Consider the following 25,762-nt stretch of genomic DNA (forward strand, 5'->3'; position numbering starts at 1 on the left):
CTTTTAAGCATATGACAGTTTCTTTCACCGTGTGTTACCACTACCAAAGGATCCCGATCGGAAACCTACACACCGACTGTGTGTGCTTTCATGCTTACTTTGTCTCATCTGGCGGCATGCATGATGTACACCAACCCTATTGCCCAAGTTGACCACACGATGAAGAAGATGGAACCGAAGATCAATTACTGGTGCAAAAGTGAACAGTGGCAGACACAGGGGGCCGGCCCCATGATGCGTTACATCACAGCTATGCCGGTGGCCCACATGTACATCGCTGTGCCGTGTGCCATTCCCGTTTATGCCATGCGAGAGAGACCATGCTACCGAAAGCCCCTTTCTTCTGACCTCAAATGCTCAAACGCGCGCTCGCGCACTGACACACACACACACACACATGCTAGCAGTGGACAAACACGGACTAAAAATTGATGGCATACTACTACAGATCTGCTCTCGTCTTCAAGACGTACGATCACGCACATAAACGCATGTACAATTACAAAATAATAAAGACGAGCACAAGCATAGCCATATATATAGATTTTTTGAACGAATAACATTGTAATTTCGCAATGTACAGTGGAAAAGGTACAAGCATATGGAACGATCGAGTCGGTCTAAATCATCATTTTGGACGCAGCAAGAAAATAAGAACACAAACACATGAACGAACAATCTATCGACGATGAGAGCTTCATTATTTCTAGAGCACGTTCGTTTAGTTGTATCTGCCATTTCTAGCAGCAGGAGCAATGGATCGGACGGAGGAGGAGACAGAAGCAATTCCAGGCACACCCGTACACGGCACCATCTGCATGACTCCATGCATGTTTGTACGTAGTGTGCCGGGTGCGAGCGAGCACATACGAGATCGCCGTACGGGCCGAGAGGTGAGATCGATACGCTAGCTGTGCTGCTCTGGGCCTGAGCAAGTTGTCGCACGCATTGAAAGGGGTACGGCGTAGAGGCGGGCCTCAACGACGCCTCACTGTCTGTCAGTTTGGCCTCCACTCTTTTCTCTCCTGTCACACTCAAGAAGGACCCGTACTGGATGTCCAGAGCACTGTTTGCTGGAAACGACATGGGAAAAGAAGTTTGCACCTGCCAACCGCACGGCCGCGCGACGAAGCCTTTGCTGCCCCGATGGCCGCTCTGAAATGATTGCATAATCATGCAGCAACATGCATGTAAACACCACTAACCTAGTCGCTGCTACGTCGTCACTGACCGAGCCAGCAAAACGACTTCCGCGTTGCAACTTCGGCATGCAGCCTCCACATCTCATCTTATGTATCTGCATCAGGACATAAAAATAAAGCGGAATATCTGGAGCTGTGAAAGATAGGTTACCTTACCGGCCGATATGATGTGCTTCTTCGGCATGCAGCTGACACTGCCGAGATCCAATCCAAGTGCCCCTAATGCCGCATGGTCAAAGGGATTGAAGCCTGGTCCGAAATCTCCGGTCGACGACAACGACTAGCTCCGCCGGCAAGGCTAGAAGCACGTACGTATATGTTATGAATCGATCTCGACCGGAGACCCCGAGCCAGACAACAATCCCCCTGACCTAACCCGAGCATGCATGCATGAAGCACCTACGACATGAAATAATCTGGCCTCCTTCTCCCTCCCTATGTGCCACTAGCTACCTACTAGAGTCATCATGAACAAAGAGACACCGTACGTGGGGATGCACCGGTTTGCGAGGAATGAAGCCTGGTCCGACGCCTCTCGATCTGTCCGGCCGGTAGCAGGCAAAACACGATCTGCGCTGCGACTGCGAGCCAGGACGCGGATGCCTCGAGCCAGCCAACATTCCCCACAAACCCCCAGACCAAGGAGCTGAGCAGCAAGACGATGATGGAGTGGATCTGATGAGCGTATATATTATAGAGAGGAGAAACTAGGTAGAGAGAGCAAAGCTGCAGGATGCACGGCGGAAGATATATAGGAGGAGGTGCTTATGCGTGCCATGGTGGGTGGGAGGCGTGGAGATGAGGAGGAAGAAGGGGTCAGGGTTTCTGAAGAGGGGGCCGGGAGAGGAGAAAAGGGAGGGGAGGGTGCGAGGACTGGAGGGGGCACTAATGGCAATTTACAATTTGGCGCAGTGCCAGGGGTGCCCTAACGCCCATTACGACGTTGCCCGGTCCAGGCGTCAGTGGGGGCGATCTTTGCACTCCACACACCTCTCGCTTTCCCTGGTTCAGAAGAGGCCAGGGAAGCTAGAAAGGTGTGGTAAAATAAGTGACTCCGATGCAGTGGTGATTTGAATTCCCACTCCCACAGGAATGCCTCGTGAAGTGTACCGCCTCCTCTCTTCGCTCGTCAGGTAAAAGGCTGTTCGGAATGTCTTTGACATGCTTGACTTGTGGATGAGAATCGCTAGCTGGCCATACCGTAACTGAAGCCCCAAAATATAGCATTATTACAAGCTTCTAGAACTGTTTTTTAGAGAGGAAATATTCCACTCCTTCAATAAGTGTCGAAGCATACCATAACATGTGTGCTCCGCGTGATTTGCACTAAGATTTTTTTTTGCCATTTCTATATTCTTTTGTTTCTTCTAAACTACATACCAGTAGTGTATAGCACAAAATTTAATTTTGGCAATGTTTATTTACCTCTCCATGCATGTCAGTAGATTAAAGCAAATGCAAGTTCAGATCAATGTTGGAGTATATATATGTTGTTCCGCCATGACCATTCTCTTTGGAATAGCATTGAAGAATATTCTGCAGCTTGTTTTTCTTTCAAAACTTATTCCGAGGCCAGTAGTAGGGCATGCCATGGTTTGGTTTGGTCTCGTGAGATGCGCCAATGCAATGAAGACTGCGGAATGTCTGCGAAAAGCTTGCGGCGGGGAGAAAGACCTCATTAATCGCCGTGCCAAATATAATCCGAGTGACCTTCTGTTCTGGGCAAGCTTTGCGAGCTTGGGCGAGGAAAAGCAGTGGTGGTTGCATTTCGAAAATGTCAAGGTCTTCTCCAAATCCTAAAACTGCGTTGCAAAGATCATTTTATGTTTGAATTTTATTGTCCATTTTACACCTGCTGTACAGTGTACTATTATGTGTCCTTCAGTCCATGAGAGAGAGAGAGAGAGCTCACACTTGACAGTTGGATTATATTGACAAAACAGAGTAGATGACAACCTATCGAATTGAATACTCTTTCCATCCAGAAAGAACACAATTTCTAGCCTGGTATCATGTGTTTCAGTATCTTAATTTTGATCAGTTGTAGAAAAAAAAGATTTATGCTAGCAAACAAATATCACTAGATTAATTACAAAATATATCTTTATAATAAGTTAGTTTAGAACAATAGATATGAATATTGCTCACTAAAAATTGGATAAAATGAACAATAGATATGCTTATATTTTTTTAGGACGGAAATAGGAAAGAATACATGTGATATACTAAATGATGTCCTAAACGACTTGCTTTACCAGTTTTGAGGGAGTAGTACTAATAAATCGTGGATCGGTGGTACTGTACTTGCGTTGAGAATTCAAAAATTGAAAACTTGACGTACGTACGTACGTGACTAGACTAGATAGAAGATGGGGCCCTTGTCACACGCATGCATGTATGATCTGAGTTCTGAAACAAACAACAGCAGGCTACGCATTGATCCTATGCATGCTCTGAATCAGACGGTCGGGAGGGAGGGAGGGTAGTGCACGGTTGCTGCCGGTCAACCTCGCAGGATGGACCGTCCGTACCGTAGCCGTGCGCGGGTGGCGCCGCTGCGTACATGCATATACACACAGACACACTGAACTTCGGTCCCCCACGTAGGCCGACACAGGCCGCGATGATCACGCCATCATTGCCTGTTGATTTGCTCTGGCCCCGGCCTCTCCCTGGCAGAGCGTGCCACGTGAGAAGGGCCGGGGGCGGGGAGTGGGCGTAGTACCGGGCTGACTGCCCTGTGGGCGCAGCTAGCTAGCCTACTAGTGCGCTACTGCATTGCTAGCTAGCTAGGTCAGACTCTCAGGTCGTCCAGTCCAGATGAGAGGTGAGAGCTGAGCACGCTCGCTGCCTCTCCGTCTTGCCTTTCTGCCTCCTTAAATATGAGCGAGAAACACCAACGCGCGCGCGCGACGCGCCCATGCGGTGCGCGGCCATGATTTGGGAGCTACTACCTGATGGCTGATGGAGCTGTCTGTAGAGAATAACACGGAGTACTGCTAGAGAACATATCCCATCCATAGCCTCTGAATCTTAACTCTGAAACTATATATTGCGAGCCAGGGACAGTTTAGTAAAAAAAAAAGATCCAGTAGTTAACATCCCTTCAAAATCAACACACGCTAACGCACGTGGACTTTCTCTAGTTCTGTGTATTAGGCGGGAACAGCTAACGACGACGACACCTCACAGGCTAGAACCAATGCCCATCAGTCAGCGCCACTCCACTCCACCAAACCAAACTGAATGCAGTTATACGTCGTGTTGTTGCAGAAAGTGGAGGACAAGACGACGAGCTGCGGCGATACGTGCAGCGAGCGAGCGCATGCAGCTGGCGGAACCGCAGCCTTCGCATAACTCCTTTGGCATTCGGGCAGCCGGCCGGGCAGGTAGGTGTGGCACAATAAAAACAAGCCAGCGGAAGGAGCAGCATGCAGTCAGCAGACGGACGACGACGCAGCGTAAAAGCTTGGCAGCAGCGGAGTAGCCCCCGACCGGCGCTTATGTGCCAACTGCCAGGCCCGCCGGGTGGAACACGCCACCCGTGGGAAAGCCTCTCCCCTCCCGTGGAACACGCATCCTGCTGGCGGGTCCCCAACGGTCAGACGGGTGCCGCGCTGGGCGTTGCCGCCCGCCCCTCCTCCTCCTCCTCCTCCTCCGCGCGCGCGGGAAACGGACGGGCCTGCCACTGCCCACCTGCCAGCCAGTGTCGGCGAGGCCGGAGGGGTCGGGGCCCCAGGAGCTCGCGCGAGTCGCTCCCTCCCGCGTCCCGAGGAGGCGCGCGGCGTGGGCGCCCCCCCGTTCTGTGTCACCGGCACCGGCAGGAGGCCAGGAGCGCTGCTGCGCCTGCGTGGGCGCCCGCCGTAGTCCCGTACCTGCCGATCTATCTATAGCTCTATCTACGCTGTACACCCTGTGAGCTGTGAGTGAGTGGCCTGCACAGCCGCACTCGCTGCGTGCGTGCGCGTCTGCCGGTGCCGGACTCCTTGAAAACCCATTGGCCACGGCGGTGATCGTATTCGATTAGGTTTGTGTAAAATCATAAGGAAGGAATTTGCGACCATGCCAGCCTGCCTGCCTGTCTGCTCACGGTTCATGTCTGCGTGAATTTCGCTCTTGGCTCTTTGTGACGACGCCAGCTCTATCATTGTCTATATATCCAGTGAACGAGTGGTGGTCTCTGTCAAAATGTGAGCCCGGAAGTCAAAACGCACAGGCACAGAGCCTCCTCGAGATACGCGAAGGTACGTTTCGGACTGCTGCAACGCGACCTGCCGACCTCTGCTGCTTTTCGCGGCAAGAAAGCCACGCCAGCTCTTACTCTTCTGCCTACTACATACGTGGCGGCCACATGTGTAATTCACTTTTTACACGCTGCTTGCTTTTCTTTTCTAATGTGAACCCAACGACTCCCAAACTTCTCCCAAAATGCATAACTCGGCCTGGACGTTTCCTTCTTTCTGCGTCCACTGAATGAAATAGACCATGATCTGGATCCCCCCCCCCCCCTCCTGGTGAGTCCACTGTTTGCTATTCGGGAGCTCATGCCAAGGGGCGGATCAATTTGGTAGATATTCATCGACGGCTTCCGAAGCTATTTTTCCTCTTTACATACCTCAGAACATATAGCCGGAAAAAAATCTTTAGGATATAAAGAATCTCTTTTACAGCCCCTCACATACAACAGTTGTTGGTCCATATAAATAGAAGAAAAACAAATTACTAAAAAGTTATTTTGCAAATTTTAATATATTTTTGTGGGCCTCCAAGTGGTGGATGTGAGGGAATGTAAAAGATGATGTTTACATTCGGTATCTACAAAATTTTATTTCATATAGCCGCTCCTCACGTGATTCTCTGACTCTCAGAATCATTTAGCGTTCTGTGAAAACGATAAACAACAGAAAGTAAAGGAGCATGTTTAGAAATGCGAGGATAGCGAAGAGAAATCTCATTATACTTCTTGCGCTCTAGGCGCTTTGAAGATGTTGATTCGTTGTCGGAGGTTGAGGGCACGGATAAGTCGGTCTCGTAGTAGACCACATTCTCCATCTTCTTTTATCTTCTTGCTGCCCCTCTTCTTGTGTGACTTGATGGAATCGGTGGATTCTTCCTTGTCCTCTATGTGCTTGTCGTTGAATATCTTGACCTTCTTTGATAGAGTCTTGTTGTCATGCTTCTTTCCATAGGACTCAGGATTTTCACCAGTGGGCACCTCCTTTTTGGCGTATTCACCAGACATCACTCCGAGTTGTTAGACTCTAATAAGGTGATATGCTCCGATACCAATTGAAAGTCACCTAGAGTGGGGTGAATAGGCGATAACATATGTTGTATTTTAGATGACTTGGGTGTTTGGTTTTATGGACTAATTTTTAGTTACTGCATTTTATTCCATTTTAGTCCCTAAATTACCGAATATGGAAACTAAATAGAGTTTTAGTTTCCGTAGGTGTGGGCACAATAAAAACAAGCCAGTGGAAGGAGCAGCATGCAGTCAGCAGACGGACGACGACGCAGCGTAAAAGCTTGGCAGCAGCCTAGTAGGTAGTAGCCCCCGACCGGCGAGTATGTGCCAACTGCCAGGCCCGCCGGTCTGGGGACACGCCACCCGTGGGAAAGCCAACAAGCAGGCTCTCCCCTCCCGTGGAACACGCAGCCTGCAGGCGGGTCCCCAACGGTCAGACGGGTGCCGCGCTGGGCGTTGCCGCCCGCCCCTCCTCCGCGCGCGCGGGAAACGGACGGGCCTGCCACTGCCCAGCCAGCCAGTGTCGGCGTTCGGCGAGGCCGGAGGGGTCGGGGCCCCCAGGCCCCAGGAGCTCGCGCGAGTCGCTCCCCCCGCGTCCCGAGGAGGCGTGGCGTGGGTGCCCCCCGTTCTGTGTCACCGGCAGGAGGCCAGGAGCGCTGCTCCGCCTGCGCGGGCCGGTGGATTGGCTAGGCTCTCGGCGCCCGCCGTAGTCCCGTACCTGCCGATCTGTAGCTAACCCATTGGCCACGGCGGTGATCGTATTCGATTAGGTTTGTGTAAAATCATCAAGGAAGGAATTTGCGACCATGCCTGCCTGTCTGCTCTCACGGTTCATGTCTGCGTGAATTTCGCTCTTGGCTCTTTGTGACGACGCCAGCTCTATCATTGTCTATATATCCAGTGAACGAGTGGTCTCTGTCAAAATGTGAGCCAGGAAGTCAAAACGCACAGGCACAGAGCCTCCTCGAGATACGCGAAGGTACGTTTCGGACTGCTGCAACGCGACCTCTGCTGCTTTTCGCGGCAAGAAAGCCACGCCAGCTCTTACTCTTCTGCCTACTACATACGTGGCGGCCGGCCACATGTGTAATTCATTTCTTACACGGTTGCTTTTGGGCCTGGACGTTTCCTTCTTTCTGCGTCCACTGACCGGCTGATTGGTTGTTCGGCTGGGTAGAGCCTGGTTTAGACCCAGATGCAGGCTGAGCCTAGCATGCATACATGGATGCAACTAGTTAATTTGTTACGTGTTTGGTTTCCTGTACCGACTCAGCCAGGATTTAATGAGCTCGTGTTTAGTTTCCTGTACCGACTCATCCAGGATTTAATGAGCTCGTGTTTGGTTTTCCTGTACCGACTGATTAAATCTACAGAGCTACCCTACGCTGTTTTAGTGGTTTTCAGGTGTATATACTTGTATTATGCTCAAAACAGAAAAGAACAGAAAATTAAACGTCTGATAATCACTTGTAAACGTCTGGTTAAAGATCTGAGGCTGAAAACAAGTAAATTGTATTAAACAGTATATACAAGTATATACAAGCATAAAACAAGAAAAGATCTTTAAAAAGAAAAGATCTTTTCTGTTTAACAGATGTTCTTCGACAGAAGTACATACAAGCATAATCAGCTTAATAGACGTTTAATCAGATTAACAGACGTTTTTCTGTTTAATTTAAACGTCTGATAATCTGATATTTTCTGTTTTGAGCATAAAACAAGTATATACAAGCATAGAACAGATCTTTAACCAGATTAGCCTCAAAAGAACAGATCTTTAAACAAGTAAATTAAACAGACGCTGTAATAATCAGTAAACAGTAGTATGAATTAACCAGATTTACACAGATTTACACAAATTAACACAGATGCTGTAATAAACAGTAAACAGTAACCAGATTAGCCTCAAAAGAACAGATCTTTAACCAGATTTACACAGCATACAAATGTTCTTTGACAGATTATCAGCTACTATGAATTATCAGCTACACTTATTTTTACATGCATGGAGAGTTTGAGCAATCAGCTACTATGAATTATCAGCTACATTACAAGTGAATCTGAAATAGCAGATAAACTCAAATAGCAGATAAACCCATTTGGTCACACAAGACAACAAGACTTGAAACAAGTGAATTTGAAACACCAAAACCAAACAGAAGAGAAAGCATCTGAAACAGCATAGACATCCTCTTTCATCCAATTTGCTCAAACAGAAGAGAAAGTAGACACTAAATAGGACAAGTGAGTTTTTGGGACTTATGACTTGAAACAAGTGAATCTGAAACACCAAAACAAGTACTAGCTCATGAGGTCTGGCACTTAGGACTTCAATCAAGTGAATCTGAAACACCAAAACCAAACAGCAAAATAGAAATTGCGGCACTAACCCTTGTCAGTCCTTAAACCAGATCAAGTGAATCAAGATAGGACACTAGGACTTGTAAATATGAAATAGTTATTAATATTAGCCTCAGCTCAGTAAAATTGATCCTACATGACAGTGTAGCCAGCTACTAAATAGTGATAAAGGATATAGATAGGAGTATCAGTTCTCAAAAACCAAAACTAGATCAAGTGTGGCATATCTGTTCTTAAACACCAAAACAACAAAACAACATAAATGACTGTTATTAGTGGCTGGCTAACTGAGTAGGCTTAATATTCACTTTAGTTATCATCATTGGCATAAAGGACACACACATCAGATCAAGTGTAGCATATCAGTTCTCAAACAGGGAAATCCATAGGACTCAGGGAAACATCATTGTTCTCAAGTACCAAATCTGTTCTTAATCAGGATAAAGGAGAGACACATCAGATAAACTGTAGCATATCTGTTCTTAAACAGGGAAACCCATTGAACTCAGGGATACATCATTGTTCTAGACAGACATTGCTGCACTCAGGGATACATCAGTTGTGGTAGTGCTTGGCTAGGAAAGTCCTGAGCCATAGGTCACGATCATCAGGAGTCATGTCCAGGAACACCAGGGAGGTGGCCTTGTGCTCCATCATGTGGTTTAGGGCATACATGAGAGCCTCCCTAGAGAACCCAGGACAGTTGATTACAGCATTGTAGATCCTAGGTGCTGCTTCAGCATGGATGCTTTCACGGACAGCAGCAGCAACATCAGATACAGCCTCTTTCATCCCATTGAACACAGCAACATCTTCATCAGTCATGTACCTCTTCCTCTTCCCTAAGTTGGACATAGGCTTGGTATCAATGGAGTCACCAGGGGTACCCTTATCAACAGTCTTTCCCTTGCCAGTTAGATTGGAAGCATCAACAAACTCTGAGGTCACTTCAATAAATGAATCTCATCCTAAGTAAGTCAACACACTCAACATCAGTGGATTCATAAATGAATCTCAGGTTGTTTTGTCTCTCTTGGTCTCTTTGGTGCATTGGGCCATAAGTGATAGACCTCCTAGCATGCAGTCGGTGCCTCAACCATGCATCCAACCAGGCTGACATAACTGCTACAAGGACCATAACCTTTGCAATTAGCCGCTGACGTGCAATAGTAGGATCCATTGCTAGAGTAATAAAATAGAAAAGGAGATTAGAGGTCTAAGTTTGGCTTAGATGTACTGTGCTAGTTGCTAAAAGTAATTTCATAGAACATTGATCTATAGCTCAGATGCACACTAGCATCATAGAACATTGATCTATAGCTCAGAGGCACATTAGCATCATAGAACATTGATCTATAGCTCAGAAAATATATGATCAAGCATGGTAAATAGTAATGTGCCAGTTGCGAATGTATAAAACAGATTCTTACACGAGCCACGGCTGCGACATCCAAGAGATGCGCCACCCAGAGGCATTAAAGCATCATATACCATTGGTCGACAGCTCAGAGACTAATAAACAAGTATAGATATATTCAAAAGTAACCATATAACTCAGCTCAACACATAGAACATTGATCTATAGCTCAGAAAATATATGATCAAGCATGCTAAACATTAATGTGCCAGTTGCAAATATAAATAAAACAGATTCTTACACGAGCCACGGCTGCGACATCCAAGAGATGCGCCACCCAGAGGTACTGCTTGTGCCCAGCAAGAGTAACCATAGAACTCAGCTCAACATAGAACTCAGCATAGAACTCACCCAGAGGTACTGGTTGGTTGCTCAGAGACTAATAAAAAAGTAACCATAGAACTCAGCTCAACATCATTGATCCTAGGTACTGCTTGTGCCCAGCAAGAGTATGTAGATTTTGTTAATAAATATGTCATCTTGTTAATATACAGGTAACCAAACAACATGGACCATCTGATTTTTGCATCCCATGGGTCCTGCATCCTCATATACAGGTAACAAAACGGACGGATAACATCCAAGTAAATTATAGATTTTCTTGAAGAAATGCGTGTTCTAAACCAGATCAGAGCAACCAGATCAGAGCAACCAATACGAAATTGGATCCACAAATCCAGATCTGAGCAACCAATACGAAAATCATATTTGAGCAAGCACAAAATCGTATCTGAGCAACCAGATCCAGGGGGAGGGCAAGAAAAAGTGTCAAACCTCCGTACCTTTGACAGCGGAGGGAGAGCTCGACGGAGAGAGGGAGAGCTCGGCACAGACGAGTGATGGCGACGACACCGATGGAGATCTCGAGGGAGAGGGAGAGGGAGAGCTCGAGGGAGAGAGGGAGAGCTCGGCACAGACGAGTCACGGCGACGACACTGATGGAGATCTCGAGGGAGAGGGAGGGAGAGAGGGAGATCTCGAGGGAGAGAGGGAGGGCGAGTGGAGATGGCGTACCCGGCCGAGGCGGCGCCAAACCCTAGCACGCGGGATCCAGCTCGAGGGAGAGAGGGAGGGCGAGTGGAGATGGTGTACCCGGCCGAGACGACGGCAAACCCTAGCACGCGGGATCCAGCTCGAGGGAGAGCTCGGGAAACCCTAGCATGCGGGGCTGCGCGAGCGAATGCGGCTGCGAGCGAGCTGCCGCGCGTGGGGAGCCTGGCTACCGAGCGACGCCCAAAATGGCCGTATGAGCCGGGCCTGGTTGAGAGGTGGATTTTGCACCAAGCGAGACAGGCTCCGACCCCCACACAGCTAACCAAACAACATGCACCATCCGATTTTTGCATCCCATGGGTGTTGCATGCTCATATACAGGTAACCAAACAGGCGGTGAATGAAAGAGACCATGATCTGGATTTTCCCCCTCCTGGTGAGTCCACTGTTTGCTATTCGGGAGCTCATGCCAAGGGAGCAGGGAGGGATCAATTTGGTAGAGATTCATCGACGGCTTCTGAAGCTATTTTTCCTGTTTACATACCTCAGAACATATAGCCGCTCCTCACGTGAATCTCTGACTCTATGCGCTTTGAAGATGTTGATTGTGTTGTCGGAGGTTGAGGGCACGGATGGGTCAGTCTCGTAGTAGACTACATTCTTCATCTTCTTTTTTCTTTTTGTTGCCCTCTTCTTGTATGACTTGATGGAACCGATGTATTCGTCCTTCCTCTATGTGCTTGTCATCGAATATTTTGACCTTCTTTGATAGTCTTGTTGTCATGCTTCTTTCCAAAGGACTCGGGCTTTTCCCCAATGGGCACCTCCTTTTTGGCGTATTCACCTGACATCACTTCGAGTTGTTAGACTCTAAAAAGGTGACATGCTCTGATACCAATTGAAAATCACTTAGAGGGGGTGAATAGGCGATAAAGAATGTTATATTTTAGATTATTTGAGTGTTTTGTTTCTAGGGACTAATTTTTAGTTTCTGCATTTTATTCCATTTTAATCTTCAAATTAGCAAATATGAAAACTAAATAGGGTTTTAGTTTCCGTATTTAGTGACTAAAATGAAATAAAATGGAGGGACTAAAACTTAGTCCCTAGAAAACCAAACAACCCCTAAATTTCAACCCCTTAGGCATTATATGGAAATTTTATATGTGAGCACATAATATTTTAACCAAATATTTGAGTGAAAGAACTATAAAACTTATTGTTTTTGTATATCATGTCAATGTATTTTATCATATTGATTTGGTAGGAATGCACGGAGGTATACCTAGTAATTAAAAAAAATGACGAACTAACTTAAAGCTAGATCATTAAAGACGCTCTCAAATATGTTTTATACAAATTCAGTTAAATTATTATTTTTTACTGAATCCAAACTCAAAATTATTTTTTATTTTTGAACGGACGTAGTATTTGTCTTGTATGGAATCTTCAGTACTGGCTTCTGACGGGGAAATAAGAGCGGGAGCCGCATGCAGTAATCAGTCATCACTTGGCTGCTGGCTCACTTCAATTCTGAGTAAATGTGTGATCGAATGGGTCTGCGATCGCTGTATATCGTTAGTACGTCGCAGCTGTGCTTTTAGTGTATGTTGCAAAGGAGCTGCTGGTCACTAACAAAAACAAGACCCATTCTAGTGTATCGCTAGTAAATATCCAGCCGTCCGGCGTGCCCTAGCCTAAAAGCTAATTGCTCAATGTATTTTAAATTTGATCCTCGGAACATGAAAGCTGACGAACCGAGGATTACAGTAGCCAGAAGGCCAGCAACAGCCTTCAGGCGACTAGTGGCCTAGAGTAGGCACATACTAGCAGTTGACGCCGTGATCACTGCCCTCGCCATATAGGCAGATTCCCGGTCGTGATTCGTGAATACAAAGCGCTGCGTCGGAGGAAGGGAACGGGTGGACTGCCGCCGCGAACATTCCTAACAAAAGGTCATATGTTATGCTGTGCCTGGCCGGCTGCCAGCCCATACTAATACGTAGACTCATAGGACACAAGGACATGGCCCGAGTAACGAATGATTCGTTGAGGCGCTAATCTTCTTTCTTGCGTCTAGTGTCCGTGGCTAATGAAGCGAACTTGCGTCCAGCGTCCATACGGTGATTCTGGCAGCGATCAGCAGTGGAATCAAGGTATGGCGACTGTCCTAACTTGTCCTACATCCTCCGCACCTGTGCATATATTATATTTCCTTCCGGTAGCACTAAATTACATAAGCGATATTAATAGGGTGTTTGGTTTGACGAATGAGTTAGTCCATCATCTTCTCACTCCTCATTTTTTTTGTTTGGTTCGTGAAATGGAATGAATTAATTTATCATCATCTCATTTCTTATAGTTAATTATAGTTAATTAGTTAGTACTAATATAAGAAATGATATCATCCTATCAAATTTGAGGAATAGATCAATGATGCAACACCTTATTTTGAATGGATTGATTCCTTAAACCAAACACTCCCTAAGTGTCATAGTACAAGAAACGAAGAGACGATGTTGTCATCACAATAACTTTGTTTACATATCTTCGGTCCGAGGGCGAAAGGAAGCCAAACAACAAAACAGCTTTCCTCCTAACGGACAGCATTGGCTAAAGCTGTAACGATCTTTACACCTTCGCAATGTGTTTGAGCTTACACCGATAACGACAACCGATCTCTCAATATTACTTCCACTGGATCTGGACTTCAAGTATTGAACTGCGAGCTCCTTCCAGTCTGACGGAGACGCAAACGGCAGCAAACCAGCCAGGCATGGCAGAACAAGTAGTGACACCAAAACATAAAACATGTATCGGCGGGCCCAGTATGGTAAACTAACAGCCTTGGTCTTGTGAGTCACAGAAACAGTGGCCATAGAGCATGCGGTGCAAAAGAGATGGCCAAATGTTTCCGAGTAAATGGATGGAGGAGAGGGCCTCCCAGCATACAAGCCATGCATTTCCATCCCCGCCCAGTGTGTCGACGCAATGGCTTCCGAAATAGCCACAGAGAACTCCCAATACCATAACATTGAATGTTACTGTCATGTTTGGTCCGGTCATCGTAGAACGCTGGAATATCAACAAACCAATTAATAGGCGAGCATCAAAACTCCAAAGAATATCCCTGTTGCTGATATCACGTGGCATTTGAAAAGCACCAGACCAGAGTTGAATGCTGACACTGAACTTGGCATCCACCAAGCTGTATACTCCTGCAAGAAAAGGGAGCACATGATATGAGCTTCTCCACGATGGCACTGGGAACAGCTAATTTGCATCGAGAAAATGTGGCACATACCCTTGAAATTGCTGCGCAAGCTGAAGTAGCAGCGGTTATCCGCTGGTGCGAGTAAACATATGTTTCATATCCAAAACAGACAGACATGAGTACCACTGCAGTAAGAGAAGCATATCTATAGGTTTTTTAGACGTTGTGCATGTTTTATATCCTCCATTTCAGTCTTGAATTTCTTCTCTTTCAAAGAGGCTTTCTGAAATCCCATACAAACTTTGATCTTCTCTAAGGGCTTGTTCGTTTTGGTGATAATCCACATGTATTGGGTGGGATTGAGCCGGTTTAAATCCATAACAAGTCAAAATCCATCCCAATCCCACCCAATACACTCCAATACACATGTAATATCAATAACCGAACAAGCCCTAACGTGTGTGAGTCGGAGCTCAGAGCTAACTGAGATCGGCTCATTTGCAATTTTCTCATAGTAAGTCCTATTTCAAGCCCCTTGAGTTCATTTGAACAAGCTTGCTCATTCAGAGATCTCTCAAATACACCAAGGATATGCTGATCAATTTCTGGATTAGATCTGTTACGAGTAAAGTGAACCAACTGATGGTTGATGCCCGCACGAAGAACAATCTGAGTATCTGACTATTCATGGAACTCGAGGGTATGTCAGTTTGGACATCATGTACCTGACTTTGTGAATCAGCACCACCCAACTTTATTTCAGGTACAGAATTACCAACCTTGCAAGAACATTGTGATTCATAGACATGTGTATCATTGATAAGGTGAAAGGTTCTCAATGTACTACCAAAAGCTTTGTCAAAGTTATTCACGAAACACTGAAATCTGACACCATAAATCAACATCGCAAAAAAAGAAGATATAATAAGTTTATGGGAAGCGGAAACATAGTAGTGAAAAAGAAACTGGTCTACTCATACATTTGTTAAGGACTCCTTCACTGCCGAGGTACACATCTGCATCCAGAATTCGTGTGAGGACATCCATGGTTCTGTTCCAAACAGCAATCATTTACGAGAAGACTTAAGACAGCGTATGTACCTTCGAGAGGACATCATGTCATAATCTTCCTTCAGAACCACTGCATCTATTTAGAACCTGTAGGAGAAGGAGGTGTTAGTTTTCTAAGCTGATTGGTGTTGCTCCAAGTGGATCCACCTAAATCATTTCGCTAGTTGCACAATTTGAGTTACTGAAAGAATGCACTTCCTCCTATTAGGCCAAAAAAATATAAGTAGCAAACATTCCAGTGCGCACTATAAATTAGAATATTAGGATGAGATGCCCATACCATTACACCATGATACAGACAAGCATGCAATGTTTAGGATTCGAACTCATGGAATTTATTTTAAAAACAAAAATACCAATGAACAACAGAACACAAGACAAACAGAACTACAATCAAGATAATCATTAAAAATCAAAGTATCTCCCCCCAGCCCTTTAACTATGTGGTTCATTCATATGGCAAGTTCTGAACTGAACAACGAAAAAAAATCTTTCATGAGCCAAGCAAGAACAAGCGTGGGTTGAGACAAGGTGATCCTCTGTCTCCCCTTTTATTCATCTTAGTCATGAATGTTCTTAATAGTCTATTCATCAGGGCATATGAATGTGGATTATTACACCCCCTTGCTGGCAGAAGCATTAGCCAAAGGGTTTCAATGTTCACAGATGATGTTGCTGTTTTTGTAAAACCAGTTTCTGGAGACTTAGTGGTGGTCAGAGAAATTTTGAGGTGTTTTGGTGTTGCCTTAGGTCTTCAAACTAACTTGCAAAAAAGTTCCTCCTACCCAATTCAGTGCAATAATGAGAGAACCGCGTTGCCTGTTCAGACCTTGGGGTGTGTCTCAAAAAACTTTCCCACAACCTATCTTGGTCTCCCTCTAAGCAGCAAAAAACTTAGTGCTGGAGACCTCGCTCACCGGATAGAGAAAATTGCAGCCAAGCTTCTAGGATGGAAGGCTGAACTTTTAAATCTTGCGGGGAGAATCACTCTTATCAAATATGTACTCTCTGCCATCCCAGTTTACTTATTTATTGCTCTTAATGCTCCTAAATGGGTTATAAAAGCCATTGATAAAATTCAATGGGACTTCTTGTGGAAAGGAAGAAAGGAGGCTAGACGAGGTAATTGCCTTGTATCTTGGGATAAAATCTCTCGGCCTCTTGATTTGGGGGGCCTTGGAATTCCTAATCTCCAAAAGATGAACTGGGCCCTACAATTGCGATGGCTTTGGCTATAAAAAACTGCTCCTTCTAAGCCTTGGAGTGGCCTGGATCTTAAAATATCATCCCAGGCCCGAGCTTTATTTCAGGTTGCAGTGTCTACCACTATTGGTAATGGTATTTCAACTTTCTTTTGGAAAGATAAGTGGATTCATGGGTATTCTATTATGGATATAGCTCCCCTTATTGCTGCTGCAGTTCCGAAGAAAATAAAAAAATGTAAGGACTATGCAACAGGCTCTTACCTCTCACTTCTGGGTTCATGATATCTAGAGGAATCTCTCTAGCTGAGATTGAGCAATATCTACAATTATGGGAGGTAATTGAATCTTTTCAGCTTCAAAATTCAAATGATCAATATGTGTGGATTTTTAGCAGCAATGGACTGTATACCTCCAAATCTGCCTATAGAGCTTTTTTATTGGAGCGGAATCCTTTGAGCCCTGAAAAAGAATTTGGAAGAGCTGGGCAGCCCTAAGTGTAAGGTCTTTGTTTGGCTGGCCATAAACAATAAATGTTGGACAGCTGACAGACTCAACAAAGGAGGCTTGATCATCCTGAAAATTGTGTTCTATGTGACCAAGAGAACGAAACTGTGCATCATATTTTATCTAATTGCGTCTTCACAAGACAGTTTTGGCATAGTATCTTAACTCCAATTGGTCTCTCTTTTGTGGGTCCTAAAAGAAGAGATTCATACTTTGCAGAATGGTGGAGAAAGGCTTCATCCAAGATTCCCAAGAGCAAAAGAAAGTGGTTTAATAGTATGGTAATCTTTGGGGCTTGGAGTAATTGGAAGCAGCGAAACATGTGTGTTTTTGATGGTGCGCGATCCTGCCTTTCTACCTTAGAGGACAGATTTAAAGATAAGATGAGATTGTGGGTTTCTGATGGAGCCAGAAACTTGCGCTCTCTTTTCTACCCTGGATAGAGAAAGGAAAGTCTTGAAGCCTATTGAAAGACTAAAGTGTTGGTGTGTCGTATGTGTCTGTGCTGTGTGTTTTGTGGGTGTGAGTGTGTGTTTTGTTTTGTGTGTGTTCTGTTTGTCCTGGACCTCAGACCTTTTTTCATCTACTTTAATTCAATGATACGTAGTCTTCCTGCGTATTCGAGAAAAAAGAATAGTTGGATCTGATTTGTCCAAAGTTCCTTTACTTTCTTTTTAACAGAGGTAACCTGGTTTCTATAGAAAGTATATGGAAGTATACAGTTCCTATATTTTCCCCGCAATCAGAACTGAATAGTTCAAAATTCTTACACATTCTGTCCATTTGAATGGAGGCCTTCTTTCCCCAGGTAAGGCTTTAACATCAAACAGCATTATCCCAAGTTCGACAGAACTCATCTATAAGTTTTTTTTTTAAAAAAAGTTGTGCATGTTTTATATCCTCCATTTCAGTCTTGAATTTCTTCTCTTTGAAAGATGCTTTCTGAAATCCCATACAAACTTTGATCTTCTCTAACATGTGTGAGTCGGAGCTCAGAGCTAACTGAGATCGGCTCAACTGCAATTTTCTCATAGTAAATCCTATTATCTCAAGCTCCTTGAGCTCATTTGGACGAGCTTGCTCATCCCGAGATCTCTCAAATACACTAAGGATATGATGATCAATTTTCTGGACTAGATCTGCTACGAGTTAAGTGAATCAGCTGATGGTTGATGCCCGAATGAAGAAGAATCTGACTATTCATGGAACTCGAGGGCATGTCCGTCTCGACATCGTGTATCTGACTTTGTGAATCAGCACCGAGGTAGCCGTTGAAGCAACCGCGGAAGGGAACTCCGGTGATCACATTCACACCTGCTGTCATGAAAGTTCGTTTGGATGTGGATCCGTCGTTGCTTTCCTTGTATCAAATTCTTTTTTTTCGATTAAAAACAGTGAACAAATATTTTAACCGGCGAAAGGTTTTAGGGCTAGCTTGTCAACTCCATTTTTATAAAAGTTTTTTTTGTTTTTTCAAGAAAAAAATGAAGTTTTTTTTTTTTTGAAAAAAATGAAAATTCATTAGAAAAATATGGTTGTCAAATTATAGGGTCAATTTTGAAGCTTATCAGGTTAAATAAATCAGATGACATTGAAGTTGCAGAAACTGCTCTGCAACCCCTAGTACTCGTAAATTGGGCCGACCTCACTGGCACACTGGTGGGCCTTGTGAACAATTTTATGGGCCGCCACGTTTCACATCAACCGGACAGGGACACTATCTATGGATGGCATGGCACACTATCTACTACTACTCGAACGGAGTGCAAGCGTGGCTACGACTACGAGGCAGGCGGACGCACGGCACATGGCGCTGTTCTTCGGATTTCGGAAGCATCGGCCGTGTCTCTTGTCTTGGGCTGGGTTAACTAATCTGCGTAGGCTAAACAAGGGTCAAACCCCACCGTACCCCCAGCTGCTCGCTCCTCGATCGGATCGAGCCTGCTGTACGTTTACCTCGCACGTCTACAGATGCTGCATCCATCTCGTCCGGTCGTCCCTTCCCCGATCCATCAGCTCGCGGACCCCACGACCATTACTAGCCAATGCAATGCGCTCGCCATTCTTTGATCGCGGATCGGAGCCAAGAAGCAAGCCATGCAGATCCCAAATCCATGCGTCGGCGCTCAATGCAAGCTCGTACGATTCATGGCGTCAACCGACGTCATATATTATCTCTCTCTCTATCGCTCTGCACAACTGCACGTGAGTGTTCGATCGTGAGGGCCGCTGCTCCATATATAGAGTATTCTATTCTATTCGGCGATGACCGTGCATGTAGCGAGCAGCAGCAGCAGCCAGCATGACCAGCAGGGCACGCAGCTAGGCACCAGCACCAGCAGAGTTCAAGTTGAACCTTGTTTTGTTTACACGCACGCGCATCGGGTGCCGTGCTCCGTTATAACTCCTTTTGCTGATCATCTCTGCCCATGTCAAGATCCACGCGCCATGGAACAGTCGAGGGGGTGATACGTGTCGCGTTACCAACACGTTACGTACTGTAGTAGGAATCCATATATGGTGTGGTGTTGCCATCACCAGAGCTTATTTGTTTACTATTATTATTACTACGACTCTCACTGTGTGTCACTAGCTAGTGTGATCATGAACGCCGCTACTAGGTTACGTGCAGTCTTGACACACGACGGATCTGGAGACGTGCGTGACTTGCATTTGCAGCTATATAGCCTTCATCTTAGCTTGACGACGTACGTACGCTATATATATATGCTGAAGATTGTTACTCCCTTATCTCTTCAATTCCATGCATGGAAAATTCTGTACCTGCAGGATCGGAAATGGTCAGAGTCAATTATTCCCCCTCTCCTATATCCTCGTGGCAAATTTCGCGATCCAGCACGACCAACGACTGGACAAAAGCAGCAGATCGATGGCGACCAGAGGTTAATATTCCATCTCCGTATCTGCTGATTTTTTTTACCACACGCATTGCATTCTCACTGTCAAAAACCTGAAATAATGAAAACGGCCATATATATAAGACCTGTGTGTATACGCACGGATGGTCGCGCGCTTTTTACTTAAAAGAAGCCGCAATAGCTAAGTAGTTCTCCAAATTAATAGTAATGTTATTTTAATGGGATATAAACTAAATTTAAATATTCAAATATTTACACATAGCCATGCGGGGCCTGTTACAATGGGCCGAATTCACCGTGGCCTTCCGGGTTGAACGAGGGCGCGTGACGAGGCGACTTCGTTGTAGGCCTTCGTCTTGCAGTGTAGTGGACGAAGGGTGGAAACCGCCGGTCACTTCGCCTCCTTGGTGCAGCGAGTTTGGTGAAGGCATCGAGCGAAGGGTAGCGTCTGCGTCTTCGCCCCCAACATTATTTTAATGGGATATGAATTAAATTTAAATATTCAAATATTTAATGGGATATGAACTAAATTTTAGTTAGGGGAACTAAACATCCTACCAGGATTTTATGTGTACGGAGAATCGGAGATAAACACAATTAAGTATTATAGATATTGTTGTTTTTAAAGGTGTCTTCCTTATAATCGTCTATATAGACAAGTTTACCAAGAAAACATCTCTGAAAATAATTTCTGAACTGTCTTGCATATATCTCCAAAAATGACTTCTGATTTACCTGTTTTTTAGAGAAAGATGGCGAGAGAAAACCCAATGGCCTTTAAAAAATATCTTCTTATTATTAATTATTAGAGGCAAGGCTCAGAAGCACAATCACATATATATAAAAATTGGCCAGACCGAAAGCGAAGCACTGAGGGTCTGTTTGGTTGGGCTGTGGCTGTGAAAAAAGTTGCTGTGGGCTGTGAGCTGTTGAAAAAGCTGCTGTAGGCTGTAAGCTGTTAAAAAGCTAAAAACCGTTTGGTAGAAACCACTAAAAGTCGTTAAAAATTCTTCGATATATGTTTTCACAGTTTCATCCGAAAAGCCACTAAAAGCAGGTCTATGGGTGCTTTCAGATTTGCACTACGAGAAAGTCGGCTTTTAGAAAAAGCTGCTTTCTAGATCCAGCCTTTTGGTTGGCTTTTGGCTTTTAGGGGGGCAAAAGCCAAAGCCAAAAGTCAAACCAAACACACCCTGAGCAAAGTATATGGACTTTTGTACTGCACGGCCGGCGTAACTGACCCAGAGCCTCACGTGGCGAACGCCAATGGCGGCATCGTCGTCGATCCTGAGCTCCAATATCTCTGAGAGGTAGGCTTCCACGGAGGACCAGAAGGTTGTTTACGAACTCCCGTACCTTCTCAAAGGGCACCGTCGTGTTCTATCGACGTCGAGGATGCGCAAGACAGTGGCAGACTAGGCGGAGCCAATCTGAGCATGCAGGTCTACACTACATGTGGCCTCTTGCGCGGGTTGGAAGGAGAGGACCTAGTGCAGAAGCTCATCCAGGAGGGTGCTAACGGCGACCGACGAGAAAGCCTAACCACCTATAGAAATATTTTTCTTATTTTTTGAGGATCAAATTGATCTAGGTCCATAGAGGACAACGTTTATATCGTACTTAAACTTGATTTTGTATTTGAAAACAGTAGGTCACACCAGGCATCAACGATAGCTTTGTCTCTCTTCGGCATTCGGACCTTCCATAGTTTGGCGTCATTGTGGATTAGACGAAACTTAGGTTGGTGAGTGAGTGCCTCATTTCTAAGGTCATATTTAAAACCTCTAAAACTAATAGTTATCTGTTAAAATTAAACCACCAACTAATATCCTATCTAATTTGTAGCTAACTCACGAGTAATAATTAGTTTATTAGGTGGTCCAATCTAACTAATAATTTGTTATTAGCTGTGTAACTATTAGCTCTAGTGGTTCCACACATGACCTAAATATGACCCATATTGTCATCGCTGAAGAAAACTATACACTTGAATAATTCCAAGACCCATTTAAGGATTGATCCTGATAGGAAACCACCATGGAGCCTAGCTACTGATGGACCTCATTACTTAGGCTCTATGCCTCGGGGACCTACCATTGCTCCTATAAGCAAAGGCGTCCACCACTCTATAGGTGGCCAAACGGGCCGGGCTATATGGGCCAGCACGAAACACGACTATTTTGACACGACACGAGCACGGCACGACACGATATATTCGTGCCTGGGTCGGCACGAGGCCCATCATGGGCCGTGCTTGGGCTTAGAGGCAAGCCCGTTGGGCAGCACGAGCACGACACGATTAGCGACGGCCCATTTAGCTCGCTGATTGGCCCGTTCGGCCCAAAAAGCCCACCACGACCCGGCCCGGTCCATTTATGGCCCGACTAACAGGCATCCCAGCCGGCCAAACCAACCCAGTCAGCAGCGACGACAGGTCAGTCGGACACTCGGACTCGGCAGCGCCAAACGGCCCAGACGGTCCAGCTTCCGCACTCCGCACGTCCGCAGGCTAACTGCCTAACCCTAAAATCTAAATCCCTAATACATATACCGCCGCAGTCCGCAGCAGTGCTCGCGTCCGCGGTCCGTAGGAGGCAGCGCCGCAACGGCCGCCGTCCAAAACCTAACCCTAACTCGCTACTAGTCTCTCCGTCCCTTGCTTCCCTTCCCTCGCCAGCCGCCAGCCGGCAGCCGCTCCGCCAGCCGCCAGCGCCGCAACGACCACTCTAAGGAACTTAATCTCAGAGCTCTCCGAAAATAAAGCTATTCCTAGCCAAGTGTCCCGACTAGAACAAACTAAGGCCCTAGCGTCTGACATCAGGGCGCTCCGAGGTTTTGGGGCACTCCCACAATTGGATTCTTATGGAAATCGATGTGAATGGTCTACGACCTAGAGCATCTCCAATAGTTTCTAAAAGAATTCCCCGAATCTAATTTAAGGTGTTATTAACCAAAAGTTATTCTCCAACAGTTTCTTAAATAAGGACCCTAAATATACTAACTTCTTAAATATCTATATACATTCCCCAGACTTAGGGAGTTGTTTCACACTCCCAATAATAGTCTATTTCGTGTGTGAATCACACCATAAAATTACTTACCCGCCATCGAGTTCGTGCTCATGTACAAGTGTTGCACTTTAATTGATTTAAACTGCAACAATGTTGAATTCATTATCCTTGTTTGACAAGCCTGATGATGATCCATTCAAAAAATAATTTAAAAACGACTGACCACGATTCATACATAATACAAATATTTATCAAAAAAAGAACGATAATTATTTAACTTTATCATATAAATGAAAACAAATTTGAAGTTACAAGTAATAACTAGAAAAGCTAAGTTGGTATAATATAAAAACATTTAACAACCTAAAAATTGGAACGGTTAGAGCTAAGGTTATTTTTATTCCCAATACCTATTTGGTTACTTCCTAAATCTAAGTTTAGGGAGCTTTTTCTTAGGAAACTACGGGAGATGCTCTTAGGCTAACTCCAACCACTCTCCCTCCTAAATCCTTCATTCGTACTTTTTATTGAAATTTAAATACGTCTCTCTCAACTATTCTATCCCCTTTTTTCTTCCTCTCCAAACATCCCCTATTTAGCTCATTTTACCCTTTAACTGAGTTATTTACCTTTTATACATCATTTTTGGAGTTTTAAAATACTACCGTATTCGTAGTACTCTAATACACATTATTATCTAGTAATTATATTATAAATGGATTAATTTTCTAGTTAAATGGACTAATTTAAAGTTCCCTTTGCCCGCGAACATGATTTGGATGTCGTCTAGAGGGGATGAATAAGCGAATAAAATTTATCAACTGAAAACTAGAAATCTTACTCTACTCGAAGTTTGATTGCAGTGAAAAGAATATCATGTCGAGTAGGTTGCAACGGAAATGAAGTTCCCGTCTCAAATATCCTGCACTTAAAAGACAACTTATACAACAGATAAATATTAAAGTGCAAGTAGAAAAGTAATCAAGACGAAGAGACGAAACACAATACAGAGCAGAGCACATAGGCGCAGGGATTTATCCCATGGTTCGACCAACCTGAAATGCTTGCCTAATCCACGTCAAAGTTAGCCACACCTTGGCTTGGAGTATCTTACTCCGTGCTCCGTTTGCTCAGATCTGTCAATTCGACACACGAAGCCTTCCAATATGTCGATGTTGGTTACAACGATGTTGCGGCTGTTTACAATCTCCTCGACAACATTCTGGCAGGGTAATAATGTGCTCAAGATCTTGTTCTAGCTCTTAGCAGCACCTCCTCTCTCTAATGGCTATAACTTTGCCACTACACAAACTAGAGAGATACACAAGAGAGTGAGAGAGAGAATCGCTTCACACGATGTATGCACTTGTTGGCTGCACTTGTGTACTGAATATGGGTGCCCAGGGGTTCCTTTCATAATCCTAAGAGAGCCCCTAGCCATTACCCCTTCCATTTAGAAGCTGCTGAAAAAGTTGCCCTGGACATGGGGGCACCGGACTATCCGGTGCACCATCGGACCGTCCGGTGTGTTGGTTAGCCGTTGCCGCCAGGTAGCCGTTAGAGGGCTTCGGACTGTCCGGTGACTCAGCCTAGGACATCCGAGATTTATAGCAAAAATCCTAAGGTCGAGGCTTTCGGTCGTACGCACCACCGGACTGTCCGGCGTGCGCACCAGACTGTCCGGCGTATACCAGACTCTGCGGTGAGGGGCACCAGACTGTCCGGTGTAGCCCAGACAACTGCACACTTAAGTGCTATTTCCTCCTTTTATTCTCCATTTAATTTCAACTTTTGGGAGGACCTTCCTGTGACTTAGACAAACACATTTAGAGTATAAACCAATTTACTAAGTCTCAGAAGGTTACCTCTTTCCATTCTTCTCTAGTTTTTCTGTTTTACCTCAAACAGAGCTCCAAATAACACTTTAAACATGGTTAGAGAGCAAAACCAAAGTACCATATGCATGGTAGAAGGTGTATGCAACATATTTGAACACTCAAACCTGCATACTTAACCTTTTTTATGGTTTTGCTCTTTTTGGCCTGTTTGAGGTCGATGTTGGACTCCAAAACTTCAAGTCTCCAAGACTTTATCTAGATTGCCATCTATGTTCTCCAACACCTTGCAAAGGTCACATAACATATCCAAACACAGGAACAACCCAAACTAAAGGTCAAAGTAAACTTAGTTCTTTTGGGTTGCTTCCAGGTTCTGGCTTTGACACTCATTCTAGTGACCTTGTTGTACATTATGAGCTTGATCTTGAGCCTTATGACTTACAACACATAACCATAGATGTTACCTCATTGGTTGTAATTCACGTCCTTAGATAGTTATCCTCGATGCACCATAGCTCTTCTCAATTCTATCAACCTTGACTTAGGAAGTCTTCTTCTTCACCCCTGGCTTTGGGTTCCTTGGCCTCCTTGACCTTCTCATGTGCACTCGGTACCTCGAAGATCTTCTTGCCTCCATCCTTGGCTTGATTAGTTGTCTCCAAGATATGCACATCAAGTCTCACATAAGCAATGTTCTTATTTACTTGTGATGTCCACAACCATGATCAACTCAGCCTTTTGGACCACCACACTTGAGCACTTGTGTTGAACTCTACAAGCTTGCACTACACACCTGTTCAACACTTAGCACACATGTTA

The 25,762-nt window shown here is 45.0% G+C and overlaps 2 non-coding genes and 1 pseudogene across 2 annotated transcripts; all 3 read right to left on the reverse strand.

The window, feature by feature from the left end:
• Positions 1–1,420: 1,420 nt before the first annotated feature.
• Positions 1,421–1,588, reverse strand: MIR166k (microRNA MIR166k). The gene has a single exon (NR_121076.1). It is a non-coding gene; the product is annotated as a microRNA MIR166k (primary transcript).
• A 103-nt stretch (positions 1,589–1,691) lies between these two features.
• MIR166m (microRNA MIR166m) lies at positions 1,692–1,847 on the reverse strand. Its single transcript, NR_121100.1, has one exon. It is a non-coding gene; the product is annotated as a microRNA MIR166m (primary transcript).
• A 7,519-nt stretch (positions 1,848–9,366) lies between these two features.
• Positions 9,367–18,247, reverse strand: LOC103628878 (protein CPR-5-like; annotated as a pseudogene).
• Positions 18,248–25,762: the final 7,515 nt, after the last annotated feature.

The sequence above is a fragment of the Zea mays genome, chromosome 5 (genome assembly GCF_902167145.1).
Source record: "Zea mays cultivar B73 chromosome 5, Zm-B73-REFERENCE-NAM-5.0, whole genome shotgun sequence".
NCBI lineage: Eukaryota > Viridiplantae > Streptophyta > Magnoliopsida > Poales > Poaceae > Zea > Zea mays.